At 39.7% G+C, this 20120-nt stretch overlaps 1 protein-coding gene across 11 annotated transcripts in view; it reads left to right on the top strand.

Moving 5' to 3' along the window:
* Positions 1-20120, top strand: part of GRM5 (glutamate metabotropic receptor 5) — a 290564-nt gene that overhangs the window by 117349 nt on the left and 153095 nt on the right. The gene's annotated exons all lie outside the window — the stretch shown is intronic.

The raw sequence follows: 20120 nt of genomic DNA, 5'->3' as shown, positions 1-20120 counted from the left end.
TGTTATTCCCCTGCTACTTAGTTGCTGAGTATTGCATGGTTATTTCCCGCGTTAGCTCAGAATGCTGCAGACACTTTGTTAACTCCCTTACCATCATTAGTTTGGGTTCTGTGCCTTACAGAAAGGGGAGGACTCACACGCCACGTTCAAGTGACAGCGTCTCACACCACTTCACAGGGACACTGCCAGCAAGACATTGAGGCAGACATCCTCCTTGTTGTTACCTGAAAATCAGGTTAGAGGCACGATTTTGAGTTGTAGACCTTACCAGTAAATTGATTTTATTAGAACTTAGAGAAAACAGTAACTCCCTGTGTTTTTGCTGTTATCAAAATGGTTCTGAAAAATTCTTTTTAAACAAATGCAAGTAACTAATTTTGTGATAATGAAAATATCTATTGCTTTTGTTATGAAAGATGACAACAAGCTGATCACCGCGTGTCCTTTTCTCTTTGAAACCTTCAGCTGCTGGAAACCCACTTGGAAATTTCATGGGAAAGTTGAAATATATAGTCTTTCTAAAAGGAGAAGGGAGGTTGAAAGAAGTCAGATTTTGGTTTCAGAACAGGTTATTGTCACATAATAACATATTGCAGCAAAATGGGGATGCCAAAAATATTACTGGATACCAGAATAAATCTGATAAAGCACGTAGTGCTCTGGCGAAAAAGAAAAAAAAACTGTAGAATTTATTTTTTGTTGTTTTGTACCCCACAAAAAAACCAGAGAAGACTGTTTTGATTGCAGAATTTCAATCAGGATCTGCTGCTTTAAACTGCTTATACGGAGAGGAAATCAACATAACATCATTAAGCTTTATGCAGGAACCATACCCAAAAGCAAAAAAAGTGTCACTAATACTGCAGTAAATAGCAATGATAGGCTGACAAATACGCATGAGTTCACTCACACACAGACACACGTAGGGATGCACCCAATCATCTGGAGGCCAGCAGTCATCATTGCAGAGGTTTTCCACCTGCCAACATTTTTAATGTTATTTTTACTTATGAACCTAATTTATACAGCTTATTGCAGCCTTTGGTTGAAATTACCCACGTTATTCATGTACTTTTCAGAATTACAAATCATTCCACATGCTATGGCGATAGGGAGCTATGCAAAGCAGCTCTTCCTATACATACCGACAAAGCCCAGTGCAAATCTTCTCAAACATATTTATTGGAGAATTAAAGCTGTTTGCTTATAACAAATTGGAAATCTGTGGTGCAGAAATATTATGCATAACCTTGTAAATCAGATTAACTGGTGTTCCTTCTTTCATACAATAAATTCCATAGGGAGCATCTGTTAAGGCAGTGCCTGATGACCTGGCACCAGATCAGAAAGCTTGCTGCTTTCTGCACTAATTTTGAAATCTGGTCCAAGTGGGAGCATCATTACTTAAACTCAAATCTGTTCTACACTGAGATTAACATGCTGTGATACCTGCTTATTGTGGTCCATTAGTCCTTGTACCGTTTGAGCAGTCAGCTGTGGTGTGTTCAGTGGCTCGGTCTGCTCAGTTTGAAATGCTAATACACTTCATAACATAAACATTCAACACTGTTGTGGCCTTTTTTAAGTAAACACACCATTACAGTTGATGAGGAAATTTAAAAAAGCAAAAAGAGGTCTGAAAAATCAGAGGTGTTTATCACAAGAACTGACCTGTTTTTTAACTAATATTTCTTTGAATTTGCCATGAGAAATACTTATTTATTATGAAGACAATGTAAAGGTTATTGGAGAAATATCTGTTTAAGACTTGAAGGTGAGTGGTGAGACACTGGAACAGGTTGCTCAGAGGAGTTGTGGATGTTGCACCCCTGGAGGTGTTCAAGGCCAGGCTGGACGGGGCTTTGAGCAGCCTGATCTGGTGGGAGGTGGGTTGGAACTGGATGATCTTTAAGGTCCCTTCCAACCAAAACCATTCTAATATTCTATGACTGAGGATGAATAACTGTGGGGGCCAACTGCAAATGAAGGCAACGTGGTTTTCATGTCATAGAATGAGAATGGAAAATGAGCTTCAGTTGTAGCTGACTAAAGGGAAGGATACAGAGTGAAATTCTGTTAGGCACCTCAAATATGGAGGTGCTGTCTTTCTTTGCCTTTATGGTGAACATTTGTTTAAACTACATAACATAATCTAGAATTGGTTTTGTAATGATGGAGTCACTTGAAAGGAGAAACTGAGGGTTGAAGGGTTTAACTGAGGCTTAGGATCCAGACTCATGGAAGTAACGGACTATGAAGGCAACAGGCACCTAAATCATGCTGAAATAAGAGGATAATTTTTGACCTAGCTACTTAAAATGAAAAATAACTAGTCTGTAACAGTTATCAGTTGACAATAATGAAGGATTAGATAATAGATACCAATGGTACAACCAGTCAATAGTGGTTGTTCAACGACTTAATAGTGGTTGAAAAGTAAGAAAAGTATTTCCTTACTTTTGGGAGTAGTACTGCAAAGAAATTGTGTAGCCAAAAAGAATCAACATCTTTGTTCTAATTTCTGCAAATTACAGGTTGAGTGATCTCTGTATTTCAGCAGTGTTTCAAATCAGATAATTATATTTCCTGCATCAATAATGAAAAAAATCATCTTAGCACCAAATGCTTGCACAAATTTCACATAGCATTGAAATCCTAGTAGATGAGAATAACTTCAGCTGAAAGCTTTATCTGTTGACACGAACTTGTTGGGCAGGGACAGTAAAATCTATTTAGGCTTTAAATTTTTATAGTAATTGTAATTACATTCAGTTAAAATGCAGAAAAATTGTCCTTAGAAAATCAAGTATACCTAGAACAAACAGATTGCAAAGGATTCCAATTCACTTAAAATTATTCAAAGTCTGTTTGCCACTGAAAACTCTTAGGTGTCTTCTAGTTTGAAGATTTGTGGGTTTTTTTTGGCTTAAACAAGTGATCAAAATTCAATTAATAATGGTTTTGACTGTAATTTCAATAGTGAAAGGGATACCAGCCACTCCATAGTAAAATTCCATTAAATCTTCAGGGCTAGTACTGGGCCATCTACAAGAAGAAAAAGGAAGAAGTCTCTCACCTATTGTTTACAAAATAGCCCTAGGAAGATTATTTAAAAAAAAAAAATTTCCCATACTGCACAATTAGCCAGTGGAGCCAAGCAAGCTTACAGAAACATGGGGGGAAAGTTTTCCCAAAATAAGCAAAGATCTTCCAAATAACCCAGTTCTTTCACTGGAACCTAATAGTCTGAAATTTCCTAAACCTAGTATTGGATCTGTTCTCTGGCTCACTTTCCTACCCTTAATTGGGAGACTAAATAATTTCCTTGATGAAGCTCTCACTAGAGCTGCAAATTTATTTTTAAGGGTGAGAACCAATCTTTTTCAGTCCAAAAATACATTATATTTGGTACAAAAATACATTGCAAATCAAGAAGTTTTCCCCTGTGATGAGAGGGAGGGAGGATTTTGGAATTAGGTTAGCAAATGACAAAGGCAGAGGTATTCCCATTTTAGTCCGTGGTTCAGTGGTCAAGGCACTCAGCTGGTGACTGGGCTTCAGTATCCTCTTCTCTTGCCAAGGAGATATAAACCCGAAATCTCTAATCATTTAGAAGAATTGCCTGACTGCAGGGTGAGAAGTTCTGGGTTGTGGTGTACTGGGATTTACCCTGGGGATTTTTATAAAAGGCATTTTATAACGAAGCCCTTCATTGCTGAAGAACACTGTTACCAAATTCAGCATCAGGTGTTTAAACAGGTCTATGAAGTTCGCAAGAGCCTTGTGAGTTAGTGATTTTGAAAAGGTAAAAATGAAAATGAAGCTGTGAGGAAGCTGTATGTACGGAGAGAGAAAAAACCCTTTGATATCTCAGTCTATTCCCTGCCTTTTCTTTCTGTGTGTTCCTTAGTTGTAGCTCAAACTAAATTAAGTGCAGGCAGGTTCGGGTTTCAGATTCATTCGTAAAAACACACAGGGATGGTCTCCTGTCACAGTCTTTTAGACCTAATTGGGACCTTTGAGTATACCTCTAAAAGGGATGTAACATTAGATATATTTCTAGCCTTTTTAAAAGTATATGTCTGTTCTGAAATGGACATAAAAATTAGCTTCAGACATTGATGGGAATCACAGTTCTAATGCCCTGAGTTTTTAAAAATCCATCTCTGAAGAAAAAAAGTCAATTTTTTTTATTCCTTATCAAATGGGAATTCTTTAAAGAAAAGGACAAAAACCATTAAAATATTTTCCTTCAGGCCCACCTCTCTGGCCCATGACAGCTTCTGGCATGTTATGAGTGAATATCCTGTTGTCTCATATTCCATAGTTGACAAGAGCCTACATGTGTAAAGTTGGAAGTTTTGTAGATACAATCAGTTCAGAAAATGTTCTGGGGAGATTACTTGATCACAAAATTCAGCATTGCTCTCTACAACTACCTGAAAGGAGGCTGTGGAGAGGTGGGAGTCTGTCTCTTCTCCCAAGTAACAGGCGATAGGACAAGAGGAAACGGCCTCAAGTTGTGCCAGGGGAGGTTTAGATTGGATATTAGGAAAAATTTTTACACTGAAAGGGTTATTAAGCATTGGAACAGGCTGCCCAGGGAAGTGGTTGAGGCACCATCCCTGGGTGTATTCAAAAGACGGGTAGACATAGCGCTTAGAGATACAGTTTAGCGATGGTTTTTGTCAGAGTTAGGTTGATGGTTGGACTAGATGATCTGAAAGGTTCCTTCCAACCTATGTAATTCTATGATTCTATGTTTCTATAATTACAGATCAACTATAGGGAGAAACAAAGCAAAAATATAATTTTAATAAAAAATGAGCAAGTACTGGCAGGAAAGATTACGAGAACCCATCCCAGACTATGGTTTGACATGGTACATAGGCCAAAGACAATGGAAATAGACAGATCACATACGCCTCAGTCAGAGGGAACTGAAATCGTACTTCCAACCACTTTTCTGAGGGTCCTAATGAGAGAACATTAGTGACAGTTTGGGGAATAAAGGTCAAATAATTAGGTGGGTTTTTTCCATAGGAAAAACATTCATAAACATCAACTTTCTTGCTAACTGTTTGGGGTGACAAAAATAACTTTTCTTCCAAATAAAAAATACAGAGACACATGTCGCTTGCATATTTACTTCATCATATCTCATTGCAAAATTATGCCTTCTTTTCTGTCTTCTTTCTCTACTGCCTTTGTCATTAACCTTATACACATTCCAGAATTTTTAGTTTAAGTATGATAAGGTGAGCCTGTTTCTATTCCCGTATTTCTAGCCAAGTCAACAATATCCTTAGAAACCGTTGCAATGTTTCTATATCTGGCTGGCATCCTCTACTTTGTCCAGTTGAATGTCATTTGCAAGTTTTATTCACATTGTTTCCCTCTTCAGATCATTAAGGAAGAAACTAAATATGACAAATGAGGGTGTTTAGCACATCAGATGAGGCCATCATCTCTGCACTTGAGCATCTCACAGTCAAAAACATTTTCAGGCCCTCTGATTATTTTGCCACCTGCTCTTTGGTCAAAAGGCTTCTACTCTGTGTCCTTCCAGGAGAGCCCAGTGTTGTAGAATAAATGCACATATTTTTAAATGCCCCCCTAGGCAAAACCTATCATCTGCAGTGTTGATGTCTGTAAGCTGATGGTTTTCCTTCCAACACCTAAGTAAACAATGGCAGTACGTAAAGCAACAGCAGTGCCCAAAGCACATTTCCTTTACTGTCAATGCCATCCTTGAAATCATGCCAATTAAAGGGCACTTGACAGGGAGATCCAGCTAAATAAGCACAGACTGATCTTCCTGAATGCTCTGAACATTCATTAATCTGCCATACCAAGTGCCAATGCTGATCCTGCGAATGCTGAAATTTGCAATGTAATGTCAACTATACTACAGGATAAGTTTTCCTTTGCTCCATCCCTTGACATTCAAGTTATTTTTCACAAGCAAATAACTTTTGGTCATGAAAAAATACGGCATGACTCCTAAACATGCTGAAAGTAAGTATTATTCCAAAAGCGAATGAAGAGACATTCCAAACCCGCCTGGACACATTCCTGTGCCACCTGCTCTGGGTAACCCTGCTCTGGCAGGGGATTGGACTGGGTGATCTCCAGAGGGCCCTTCCAACCCTTATCTTTCTGTGATTCTGTGATTCTAACACTCCTGTTCTCTTACTAATATAATGGTGTGATACATATTCATGGAGTGGAGGACAGAAATGTCTTAACAGTTATTTAGTGGCCCATGTGAAACAGCCTGGCCATTTCAGTCCATGTCAGAATAGATTAATTTGTCCATTTGTTTCATTGCCTGAAGGCAGAACAGTTTGGGTTTTGTTCAGTACTGTTTTCTTTTCAGCAGATGAGTGTGATATAAGAATATTTTGCTACTTTGATATTGGATCAGTCAATTAGATACTATAGGAGAAAATATTTAATAAAACTACAAATAATTTGAGTTCAAAATTTCCCCCAACTGACTATCTATTCAACAATTTATATAATTTTTTTTAGTTTATTTTCCAGTTTATTATGTCATGGATAACACAAACAACTCTCCCAAAAATAAAAAAAGATGGAAAAAGATAAAAATGGAGGCTAGAGACTGGTATGGTTAGAGACTGGGGAGCAGAAACTTAACTAAAGTCCTAAATTGCCAAAAGATCAAACAATCTTCAGCTTCAGCTGTTATCTTCCAGAAAGATTTCAGGCTAGAAGCAGTAAGGAATGTATCTATCTCAGAAGCATATACTGCAAGTCCGTACTTGTAGGTTTCTTATGCTTGTAATGGGATACCTACTTCTGTGTTTGATCCCCAAGCTCTCTGTTTAATATCTGAATACATCAAGATACTTCAACATGTGGTTCAGAAAATCTCTGTATTAAGAGCGCACAAGAGAAAAAGGCGAATACAGATCATGACATCTTTAAGTACTACTGTTCACTTGGTTTCCCAGTCTGAAACTTATCCTGAAAATAGACTTTTATTTTCTCTTGAGACATGGGTAGAGGAGGAGGCTATCCTTTTTATATCACAGCCTAGTAATTTCAATATGCACCCAGGACATACCGAAAATTTAGGTCTCATTCCCTCCTTAGCCTGGGTGTGTTCAAACTGATATTCTTCAGTTTCCAGAAAAGAACCATAACCATCCGTTTATAAACTATCTTTCTTGGAAAGAGGGTGGAAAAGACATAATATAAAAAAGAGGAGAGCACAATTTATGCAACTTATAAAATGATTTTTCTGGTCAGAAAATAAGGGAGGATGTGTGACTTATTTGATGTAGAATGTGTTTGGAGACTTGAATGTGAAGAAGACTTGATAAATATTGACAATTTCAAATCTAGGCAGCAGTTGCTTAAGTTTTTGAAGATTGCATTTTGTTCAAGTACCTAAATTCTGCCTGTCATACTCTACCTCATGCTAGAATAAGTAAAGAAGAATTCAGAAATTACAGAAGTTTCTATAGATTAGATAATGATATATTCTCAAATCATCTGGTTCGTCTAAATTCTAAATTGCTGAAACAGTGTTGAAGCCTTCAATGGTTCTCCTGAAGAAAGTTGGCATATGTATAAGGTTCCAACAAACTGAAATTAGGTAGCACTACCTATATCGAAAAAGAAAGTGAAGAAAGAGCTCAGCCAACCTAGATTCACTTCTGTAACAAATAAACAATTGTTCACAAGAAATGGATATTTTTATTCTGATGTTATAAAGAAAGGATAATGTGTGTTGTTCAAAATTAAATCCTATCAAGCTATCCTAGTATCCAGTTCAGAATACTTGTGAAGAATGAGTGACTGTATCTTAAACTAATTAAATTTTTTATTATTGCACATGAACATTCTTATAACCACACTAAGAAGATACAAATCTAGACTTCCCTGAGTCAGGTGCACAACCGACTTTAATGTTATTCAAACTGTATTTCGCATTTGTCACCTTTCCAACAGGAGAGATAAGCTCAATGGCCTTCTTAGAGATCTGCCCTGAATCCATTTGTAATTGATATTTCCAACACTGATTAGAATTATGATAAACAGAGTATGGTTATTAAATCTGTAAACAGTACCATGCTGGATGAAGGTGCTCCTAGAACAGAATAATCTACTGCTAAAATACTGGATGAGGAATGATTAACTGAGAAGCACTTCTGTAGAAAACAAGACCTAGATGATTAAAATGAATCACAAGTTAAACTTGAGTCAACAATGTCGTTCCATTGTTAAAAAAGGTGAATGTCATACTGAAAGAATACAAAGAGGGGTAATACATTTTAGAGATATGAAAGAGTCTTTCAGTTCTACCCTGCTAAGGCAAGGCACAACATGGAAAAGTACCATAAATTCACAAAAACTGCACATCATCCTGGGTGGACAACATGAACTAATTGGAGATCAACCACAAAAAAACCCAGAAATATGAAAAGAAATGTGGAAAACAGGATCACCAGATTAAAACTGGATTTGTTTAGTTTTTGGTTTTTTTAAAAAAAAAGGAAAATCAGGTGGAGACATGGTGGTTGTCTTCAAAACTGTTAAGGACTTCTGAAAACATCAATTTGAGAAGTTATTCTCATATTTCATAGGACAAGATATAATAGGCTTAAATTGAAAGAGACCATAGAAGAACAGATAAAGAACCAGGGAAGGAAAACTTATGAAAAGACTAGTTTGGCTAGGGACAGATTGTCCAAAGTAGCCATGAAATCTGCACCACTGTAAAGAGCTTCTAAAACAAAAATATTCTGAAATTATTTAATAACGCGCTATTCTTTTTTTCTAGGGCAGCTTAGTATGCAACTCAGGAGATCATATTCTTGCCTTCAGCCCTGGTCTATTACTGTCTTTTAGAATCATAGAATGGTTAGAGCTGGAAGGGACCTTAAAGATCATCTAGTTCCAACCCCCCTGCCCTGGGCAGGGACACCTCCCACTAGATCAGGTTGCTCAAAGCCCCGTCCAGCCTGGCCTTGAACACCTCCAGGGATGGGGCATCCAGAACATCTCTGGGCAATCTGTTCCAGTGTCTCACCACCCTCACAGAAAGAGTTTATTCCTAATATCTAAGCTAAATTTACCCTCTTCTAGTTTTAAATGTTTATCCCTCATCCTATCACTGACAAAAAGTCCCTCCTCATCTTTCCTGTAGGCCCCCTTCAGGTACGGGAAGGCCGCTATAAGATCTTTCCGGAGCCTTCTCTTCTCCAGACTGAACAAACCCAACTCTCTCAGCTTGTCTTCATAGGAAAGGTGTTCCAGACCTCTGATTATTTTTGTGGCCCTCCTCTGGACCCATGTCAACAGGTTCATGTCCTTCTTGTGCTGAGGGCCCCAGAGCTGGACGCAGTACTCCAGGTGGGGTCTCACCAGAGCAGAGCAGAGGGGCAGAATCACCTCCCTCAACCTGTTGGCCACGCTTCTTTGGACGCAGCCCAGGATGCAGCTGGCTTTCTGGGATGAAAGAGTTGCCTTTCTGGGCTGCTTTCCTTCTCCAGTTTCTGCATCCAAAATCTGAGGATGGTAGTGTACTACTCGGTAATAACCTCTGAAGATACAATTCGAAAATCACCTGTACCCCTAATATATTCAAATGCAGTTTTAAAACATTATTCTAAGAAGCAATCTTTGTTAGCCATCAAGAGCAAACAATTATCCAACATGTTCCTAAAATGAGACTATCTCTAAGGAAGTAGTTGGTCACACAGTACAGGCCTTCTCATCCTACACTGTATACTTTAACAATTATTAATATGCCCCAAGAAACTTCATATTACCCCTTTCAGAATCTTTTGACAAGTACTCCTGGGAAATGCAGTCTTAGATCTGCCTTACAGTTACTAGTCTAAATATTCATAGATTCCTGATAGACCTCGCTGCTCTCAGAACTTGGATCAGGAGAGTCACGAAACCCCCTCTTGTCCCAAATGAGTGTTCTGAACATGATTGTGCACAATCAGTTGAAGTGAAATTAAGGTGCTCTCTTTGGAGTAGCCTTGCCATCATCTATAATTACTGTGGGAAATATTAGGTGCTATTATTAAAACAGACATACAGAGTGATTGCTGCTATAATAAACACGATATGGTTATTGGTACAACTAAGCAAATGTGAGTTTTTGTGAGGCAAAAACATAAGGCTTCATTCAATCTGTTCAACAAAAATGTGTCCCTTGTTATAGTAGTTATCTGAGTTTCTCTCAGTCTAGAATACATTTTTTCTCACTACACCACTGTCAGGAAAATGTTTTTACCTCCATTTCGCATATAAGGAGATAGGGCAAAAGGGAAGCACTTACCAGCAAATTCAAATGATCAATTGAATACCTTCAGGATCTATTTAATCCCTGAATCATGCCTGGTTTTGCTGGGTGACTTCTGGTAGTGCTCAGCTACTGCAGCAGCAGAATAGGGCATCAGGTGTATTTTAGGAAAGAACAGTTACAAACCATAGCAGAGTTAATAATTGATATCACATGAAGGTATATTCCAAGTTGTGAACATAGAGAAGGGTGATGTTGTTCACTTGTAGAAGGAACCAACTCTTTTGAGAAATATAATAATTAATATCCTGAGACAGAAAAGCCAGGCAGCTGCATTCCTTGGGAACCCACTAAACGCACAATGAAGGATACGGGTTCATAGATCGAAGCGTTCCCACGGCAGAGCCCTCTCCTTTCTGACACAGCGTTTGTCTCCTGGAAGGAATAGCCTCCAGTCTAATACTGTCAGTCTCATGTGTCCTCATTGCTATCTGAAAATCAAATAAAAAATGAAAAGTATAACCCTAAATGAAAATGAAAGAAAAGATAGAGTGTCCCTGGAGTCCACTAGGAATTGTGCTTTCATTAATGATTTCATTTTTGAAAAGAAATCATGAAATGATGCAGGAAATATCTAAGGGGAAACACCTCAGACTCAGGTACACAGAAAGAGCTATTTCACAAACAGAAAGTACAGAAAATTTTTAATCTTTCCAGTCTGAAAACAAGGAGAGCAGTCAGAGATGGCAGCATGTTTCTAAAAAAATTGCCAGGCTTAAAATCCTTTAGTAGACATTAGCATCATGCAGGACTTCAAAAATTGCTCAGTGGACAAGGCCACAAAGCTGGGGACATGCCATTTAGCGGGATGGATCAAAGGAAGTGCATGGAAAAGGCTGTTTCCAGACTGTTCCCTGTTCTGACATAACAGTAATGCTTAAATGAGTCTTCCTTGTAAAGTTATGAAGTGATAATTTAAAAACAAACAGAAGTGAGGTGCATTAAACTGTGGAACTAGGCCATCATTTTCTTAAGAGGAATGAATTTATTGCTTCAAAATAACCAAAAGAAGATGAGAAAGATAAGAGAAACTTTGTTATCAGACAGATACTTTGAGCTCTCTTAGCGGAGGAGACAATAAACATATTCATTTAATTTAATTAAGTACAGTTATGTTTTGTATATATTATATATTACCTTACTAAAACAACTTAAACATTAGAATCATAGAATCATAGAATCATAGAATGTGCTGGGTTGGAAGGGACCTTTAAAGGCCATCTAGTCCAACCCCCCTGCAGTGAGCAGGGACATCTTCAACTAGACCAGGTTGCTCAGAGCCCCGTCCAACCTGACCTGGAATGTTTCCAGGGATGAGGCATCTCCCACCTCTCTGGGCAACCTGGGCCAGTGTTTCACTACCCTCAGTGTAAACAATTTCTTCCTTACATTCAGTCTAAATCTTCCCTCTTTTTTCAGTTTTAAACCATTACCCCTTGTCCTGTTGCAACAGGCCCTGCTAAAACGTTTGTCCCCATCTTTCTTGTAAGCCCCCTTTAAGTACTGGAAGGCTGCTATTAGGTCTCCCAGGAGCATTCTCTTCTCCAAGCTGAACTTGGAGACTCCACAACTTTCTCAGCTTGTCTTCATAGGAAAGGTGTTCCAGACCTCTGATTATTTTTGTGGCCCTCCTCTGGACCCACGCCAACAGGTTCATGTCTTTCCTGTGTTGAGGGCTCCAGAGCTGGATGCAGTACTCCAGGTGGGGTCTCATCAGAGCAGAGTAGAGGGGCAGAATCACCTCCCTCGACCTGTTGGCCATGCTTCTTTTGATGCAGCCCAGGATACGGTTGGTCTTCTGGGCTGCAAGCGCACATTGCTGTCTCGTGTCCAGCTTTTCATCCACCAATACCCCAAAGTCCTTCTCATCAGGGTTGCTCTCAATCCCTTCATCCCACAGCTGGTACTGATAGCAGGTGTTACCCTGACCAAGATGCAGGACCCTGTACTTGGCCATGTTGAACCTCATGAGGTTCACATGGGCCCGCTTCTCAAGCCTGCCCAGGTCCCTCTGGATGGCATCCCATCCCTCAGGCATGTCAACTGCACCACTCAGTTAGGTGTTCTCCACAAATTTGTGAAGGGTGTACTCGATCCTGCTGTCTATGCCATTGATGAAGATATTGAACAGTACTGGTCCTAGTACAGACCCCTGAGGGACACCACTTGTCACTGACTTCCATCTGGACATTGAGCCATTGACCACTACCATCTGGATGCAACCACCCAACCAATTCCTCATCCACCAAACAGTCCACCCATCAAATCCATATTTCTCCAATTTAGAGAGAAGGATGTTGTGGGGGACCATGTCAAAGGCCTTACAGAAGTCCAGATAGACAACATTCATACCTGTTCTGTCCACTGATGTTGTCATTCCATCATAGAAGGCCACTAGGTTGGTCAGGAAGAACCTGCCCCTGGTGAAGCCATGCCGGCTGTCTCAAATCTTCCCCCTGTCCTCCATGTGCCTCTGCATAGCTTCTAGGAGGATCTGTTCCATGATCTTCCAGGCACAGAGGAGAGGCTGACAGGTTGGTAGTTCCCAGGGTCCTCCTTTCTACCCTTTTCAAACATGGGTGCAATGTTTCCCCTATTCCAGTCACCAGGGACCTCACCTGACAGCCATGACTTTTCATATGTCATGGAGAGTGGCTTGGCAACTGCATCAGCCAATTCCCTCAGGACTGTGGCATGCCTCTCATGAGGTCCCATAGACTTCTGTATGTTCAGGTTCCCCAGGTGGTCACGAACCTGATCTTCTCTTACAGTGAGAGGGACTTTGCTCTTCTAGTCCCAGTCTTCTGGTCCATCCATTTGAGAGGTGTGGGAAGAGAGGTTGCAATTGAAGACTGAGGCAAAAACTCGTTGAGTACCTCAGCCTTCTCCTCATCCATTGTTTCCAGTTTGCCAGTCTTGCTCATCACGGGGGGGTACACTTTCTTTGAGCTCCCTTTTCTGGCTGACATACCTGTAGAAGCCCTCCTTATTATTCTTTGTGTCCCCCGCCAAGCTCAACTCCAGCTGTGCTTTGGCCTTCCTGACCCTGTTCCTACGCAACTGGGCAGCGTCCCTCTACTCTTCCCGGGATACCTGTCCCAGCTTCCACTGCCTGTGCTTCTCTTTCTTGCCCTATAGTTTGACCAGCAGGTCTCAACTCATCCATGCTGGTCTCTTGCCCTCCTTTCCTGATTTCTTACACCTGGGAATCAAGAGCTCTTGCTTTCTGTGGAAAGTGATCTTAAAGATCTGCCAGGTCTGTTCTGCTCCCTTGTCCCTGAGGGCAATCACCTCACGGAGGTGGTAACGTTCTAGGGGGTAGGCTCTTTATTTAAACAGAGATCTAATGAGTGGAGCTGGTCTAAAAACCTTTGAATGAAAACTTCTGGTCAGAAAATACTTAGTAGCTGAAACTTAAAAACCTCACAGAAAAGAGCTTAATTAATTTCTTAATGAAACATTGAATTTATTTTTAAATGTCAAAATATTTCGGTTAATTAGTTTTGAAATAAAAAATAAACTAGTTTCTGACTCAGAATATATATTTTTGTTTTATTTTACATTGTGGAAGGTGATATGGGGGTTTTATGAAATGATAAAATGGTCAATATCTTCATTAAATATCATAAGATCATTTCAAAAATTATTTCAACCACACTGAATTGAATTTTAACAGGATTAGAAGTGGGTGGTTTTTGTTGGCTAATATTTTTGAGATTATGAAAACATTTATTTTCCTTAAATGTACAAAACTGAAAATCTCAAAACTGTTCACAGAAAAAGAAATTAAGTTCACAGCCAGTATGATGTTCCTAGTCAGTATGATGCTTCTTTATATTGAATCATCTTGTGCTATCTTCATCTATCAAGCCACCAGTGATATAGGCAATCCTTTTGGGTCTGAGTTTTATGAACACTTAGCAATTGATAAGTGCTCTTTGAAGAGCTTTCAGCTTGAGTAGAAAAGATGAACATCCAAGGAAATAGATGTATGAGGTCTCCATGATCATATAGATAACTAAGGACAGAGTCCTAACTGCGCTTATCAGTGTTTTATGTCCCTTACAAGGCCTCAGCTGTTAGATCATGCACTCTGAATCACTTTGAGATTATCTGTGTTTAAGGAAGGCAGGTACAGCAATTTTAAGGATAGATTAGGTAGTTTTCTTAAATTAATCACTGGGGGAATTTTTGCCCCATGCTGCTCCTTTGCTGTTTTCTAGTTCTCTGACACCTCTCCAAGCTCAGGCAGATCCAAGCCCTGGCTGCTTTGCTTGAGCAGGCATTTCTTTGGAGAAACCTTCCCTCGACATGATCGCTTGTTTCTGCATGAGGAGCAACAGATAAGCCTTCTTGACAACTCCTGCCAAAGAGCATAACCTCACAGCGAGACAGCTCTTGTGTAAGAACTAATTGCTTATAACAGGCCATATTTTCATCAAGAGGTTTTCCATCTTGGCTTCATACAGCGCTGTGCTACACTTCTGCAGCAACCCTATGAAGTAGCTTCATAACGGCTGTTGCAATGTGTGGCACCAAATGAGGCATGATGCTGGAGATATAAAGTGGTGTCATGCTGAGCAAAACCTACTGGGACTTGTTCTGGATTAGTGTCCTTTCAACAGAGCAGCACTTAGCTGCTTCTATTCCGAATGTTAGAAATTAGTTTACAAAGACAAGTAGTATCCTTACAAATCACAGAACCACAGAATGATAGGGGTTGGAAGGGACCTCTGGAGATCACCCAGTCCCACCCCCTGCCAGAGCAGGGTCACCCAGAGCAGGTGGCACAGGAACATTTCCAGGTGGGTTTGGAATGTCTCCAGAGACGGAGACTCCACCACCTCTCTGGGCAGCCTGTGCCAGGGCTCTGCCACCCTCACAGGAAAGAAGTTCCTCTTCATGTTGAGATGAAACTTCCTGGGTTCAAGTTTGTGCGTGTACATACTTATATATATGTTTCCACGAAATTCAGACTTTCAGATTGAGTATCTTATGAAGGAAGAACTCAAAGGCCTTGAAGTTGCTATCTAACACTCAAGATAATTGAAGTGGAACAGCTAGTCTCTGACTGATTATTAAGAGAAAGATCTGGTTGGAGATATTTAAGCAGAATATATTTTGAAGAACTGTTCTTCTTTAAGGTGGTTTTTAATGGGCTTGCTCCAAAATGACCTTTTACTTAATATAGAAAATGAAATCTCATTTTAAAATCATTTAAATAAAATATTTTGATCAAAATAAAACAGGTTCTGATTTTTTTCTTTTCTTTTAACGCATAGACAACTCCAGAACTTCAGGCCCGTGTGGTTTGATTTCATTTGGTTTGTATCCTTTAGAATTAAACAACACTTTATTGTCCTGCTCTATTTGCAGACAGAAATGTGGCAGGAATGCTGTGATTTTGATCACATTATATCAGTGGCATGTGGTTGCTGTAGCTGCTCAAGAGATTTGGTATTATGTCCCTATTCTTGGTAGTGATGAAACTTTAAAGGGCTCCTACAGTCACGGCAGTTAAATGTGGACAATATCTGGTAGGTACCAGTAGTAGTAGGTACTGTTGATGGTTTGCCATGATTAATTTGAATTGTAATAGTCAAAGAGACTTCTAACGTTTCCATTTGGGAAACTATTCTACACCCCCACGTTCTTGACTTTCAGGAAGATCATGCTAGTAATCAACCAACACGTTGCCTTTCAAAAATATCTTCCATTACTCCCACATGCATTTCCAAAATTACACCTACTTAGATTTTTTTAAGGTATTTCTGGCAAAGTTTATCCTCTTGGTGCCAATGAAAGCTAGTAAAAAATTAAGCTCACTATTCCCTGCATTGCTTGCAAAACATCTACTGAGAATTTTAACCTAATTTAGCTTCTTTTCTGTGGCTCAGATACAGCATAGAATATTATTCTGTTTTTTTCTCTTTGTCTGTAAAAATGATGGTAGCATTTCTGCTTAAATAAGTCGGCAGCTAAATGAATGACATAATGCATTCCTTCAGTTTCACTTGAGCCTCCTCTTCTTTGACTTAGTGAATTTTCACTGTGTCCTACCCAAAGCAATTTTACATCCTAAGCCTCTCCTAAAGGTTGATTCTCATCTATGTTCACTGAAACTCACTTATAAACCAGACAGTTATCTGATAACAATTTGCATGTGCAGCTAATGATAAAACAGCTCACGTATTCAAAAAGAAACTGTGACACCTCGAAACTCGCTGGGCAGGAGAAAAAGTACCTCATTATCCCATTTGGCTGTAGGGACTTTTTATCTCGTATTGATAACCTTTATTGTGATGGAGCACAACCCAGTGTATTTTGTTTATTATTTTAAGATTACAAACCTTGCTGTTCTGCTGTGTAATGAAGATAAGATCTTAATGGTTTATGTTCAGATAATTTAATTGGCTCAATTGCCGGGCAGGAGGAGCAGCAAGAGCAGCCTGCAGTTTGCCTGACCCTTTTCTATCAGATTGAAGTATTATTCTGTACTGTACTATATTAAGCTTCATCTGGACAAAAGCACAATCTGTTCTTTTTAAGCTTCTTAATAGTTTCTAGTACTGATTCATTGAAAGTGGAACTAACAGATTGTTACAGTTAGACTGTAGGTGGGGATGCATATGCTTGAGTTTTGAACAAAATTCCAACTCTGAAGCAGGGAGGAGTCTTTTGCACGATGATGTAATCGACTTTCTTTTTTAAACATGCGGAGACATATGGGATTAGCTTTTGAACTGGGCTTAGGGCCAGAGGTTCAGGTAGGCAACAGGCAGGATTCAGGCTGGCATTTTAAAAGAACCCGGCTGCCGGTTGTTGCCCTGAGTATAGGGCGTATTTACAAAAGCCATCAACAGCTAGCAGCTCTGATTACGCCACCGACAGACAAAGTTGAAGAGGAGGTGAACATCCAGTAAAAAACTGATAGCTCCTCCAGCAGAACCAGTCACAATATAGGGGTTCTGGTTTCCAAACGCTGAAATGGAGACGGAGTTTGGTGGGAGAGGAGGAGCTCAGTATAAATTGAGCATACTTCAGCCCGAGCTTGTGTCGTTTGCTGAGTCTTTTCTGCTGAACTGGAACTAGCCACACAAAAGTAAATCAATCCTTCCCTTCTGTTTAAATTTTCCTTAGGATCTTTCTTTAAATTTAGAAATGGAAACAAACTAGCTACATGGGCAGATTTCCAGGACATAGGCAGCTTCCATCACAGGGGAGTCGCAGAGGATGTTGCTTTGGTTCCAACATAGGGCTTCTGAGTTAATTTTCACTTGGAAGTGAAATTACAAACTCCTCCTCAGAGTCAGGCGGCCTAAGTCCTCCCCTTGTCCACCCATGTGTGCAAGAAGTCCCTGTATCCTTCTCCTTGTGCCCTTCTCCTGTGTCATAGACCTGGCTGAAGAGTGGGAACTGACCTGTCAGTGGAAAATTGCTCTTGCTGCAGCAGTTTTACTAGTACTACTATGGAAATATCACAGTTCAAGAACCAAATGTCCGCAAGGAGCCCAGTTCCATACAGAAAGCATGGAGATGCTCTTCCACTGTGTACCTCACATCTCATCCTCAAGGAAATGATGTAATGTAACTTACCCAGTTTCCCACTCCCATTCCCTCAGTGCTAGACGAATACCTTCATGCACGTACAGGTTTTCCACAGAAAGAAAGATAGCTCAGAGGAAGTTCATCCTAATATGTGCTGTGAAGGAGTTTAGCAGAAAAGAATTCATTTTTTCATCAAGGAGTGTTCATTATCCCCACAGTATAGCTCAAATTAAATATACATACCTCATCCAACCTCTTGCACAACAGGGGGATCCACTATGAATAATTAATTAAGTAGAGTTTAATCAGCAATGATCATGACAAGAGCTCCACTGGTGTATTTGTATGAGCGTCTTGAAGCAAAGCTGCTTTCTGTTTTCATCAAATCTCCCTTGAGCTCTTGCTGTACAGCTATAGTTTTCCCAGTTGGGGAACTCAATCATTCTCAGGTTTGGACTGCCAGGATGTTCTTTTTTCGAATGTTAAGAACGTAACAGTTTGCTAAATGGCCTTGGTAGTTTAACATGTTTCCCCTCATTTTGGTTGACACATTGCTTTCTGTGTGGTTTCACAAAATCTCCCTGTCTTGATACATGATGAGACCATGGCATTTGTGCCAGAGCAACCTTTATGTGACTGGAAAATGTTTAGTGCACTTTGTGTTCATTGCAAGACTTACTACTTTTCAGTACTGTAATTAAACCTATTCTCAGCTTTATAGCAAGCCTCAGGGTAACAGTTTGTATGCTTGTAGCACTTTCAAACGAAGAGTGCAGTATCTGGAACATTGAAGAGATCCAGTTCTGTAAGTCAATTAGAGCTGGCCAGGAATTTTCCATTGACAGGTTTTTGACAGAAAATGAAGGCTTTGGAATTTCAGTCTCTTTATGATATACTATTGAACATTTTTTCCTCAAACTTTCATCTTCTATGGCAAAGTTTGGTATGGTCTTTTTTATTTTTTTCCTTTTTATTTTCTGTTAAGAAAAGTGAAACAGAACATTTAATGTTGATCCAGATTGACCTAAATGAGAATAATTTTAAAGTAGTGTATTTCCTGTCAAAACAGCTTAATTTTATTTTAGACGGCCTCAGGGCCCAGTGGGAATTAAATGTCACTGGCCCCCATTTTTCCTTCAGACTGACTTCTGAGGCTAGAATGCGTCTTTCATGAGGCAGCACGTTCTCGACCTCTAGCTGAACTGCTTCAGCATCTCATGGGAATCACTTGGTGCTCATGTATCACTGGAAACACAGCTTGCCCTAAGAGCGTGACACATGGGGGAGTGCTGGGCACCTGATTTACAACTCCCAGGAAACATTGCAAAAATTCAAAAATTGAAAAATCCTATGACATTTTGTCCAGGCAAAATTTGCATAGAAATGGATTTTCCATCAGGCCTAATCACAGCAGGGAGGAAAATGAAAATCATATTAGCTAAGGAGATCTGCATTCTGGTTGCCATTCTGGTCAGGTACCATTTGGAAATTTCAAGGTCTCAGTGATGCGCTCCTGATGGGAAATAAAAGTACTGGTATTTCCTCTCTTCTGCTCTTTGTCTCTTTTGGCTATTCAGGTGCTAAGATCTTCAAACTGGAGACAACGTTTCTCACATTCATGCTGAGCCTAATACAGCCCCTGACTTCTAGTGACAGGGGCAATTCCCAAGGTGGGCAAGTTGAATGCTTGGTGGTTCCAATGTCCAAGGTCACAAAACCAGATGACAGACCAAATACAATTGTCTGATTCTCAGTGCTTTACATGCATTCTCACTATCAGTGCTCTTCCATGCTCGTAGGCATGCTGGCAAAAGAAAGCATTTTCCTTACAGATTCTTCCATTTGCAAACTAACAGAACTAGGAGAAGGATCAAAGGTTCCTTGCAACAGCATTACTTTAACACTCTCAGTCTTATGAATTTACTGTCTGTGTTTCTGTGGAATGTTACTGAGGGGTTAAGGCAATATTTTGGAGAAAGATTTCCTGCCTCAAAGGCCTTCTTATTCAAATGAGACATGAAACAGATTTAGACAGCCAGATGGAGGAGCACAGGGAAGCAGAGAGACAATCCTGGTCAGGATGATTGTCAGTGGTATCAGTACACCCACAGTTTAAGTACTGTGACTTTTATGTAGGCCTGCCAATGAAGAGATTTTCTATGGTGAGACAGAATAAAGAATGATAAATGTATCTATCTGTTAATATTTATTACCAGTTTATCCC

Source organism: Larus michahellis, chromosome 1, assembly GCF_964199755.1.
Source record: "Larus michahellis chromosome 1, bLarMic1.1, whole genome shotgun sequence".
Lineage (NCBI taxonomy): Eukaryota > Metazoa > Chordata > Aves > Charadriiformes > Laridae > Larus > Larus michahellis.
The sequence above is the reverse complement of the archived record's forward strand: the minus strand, read 5'-3'. Positions and strand labels throughout refer to the sequence as shown.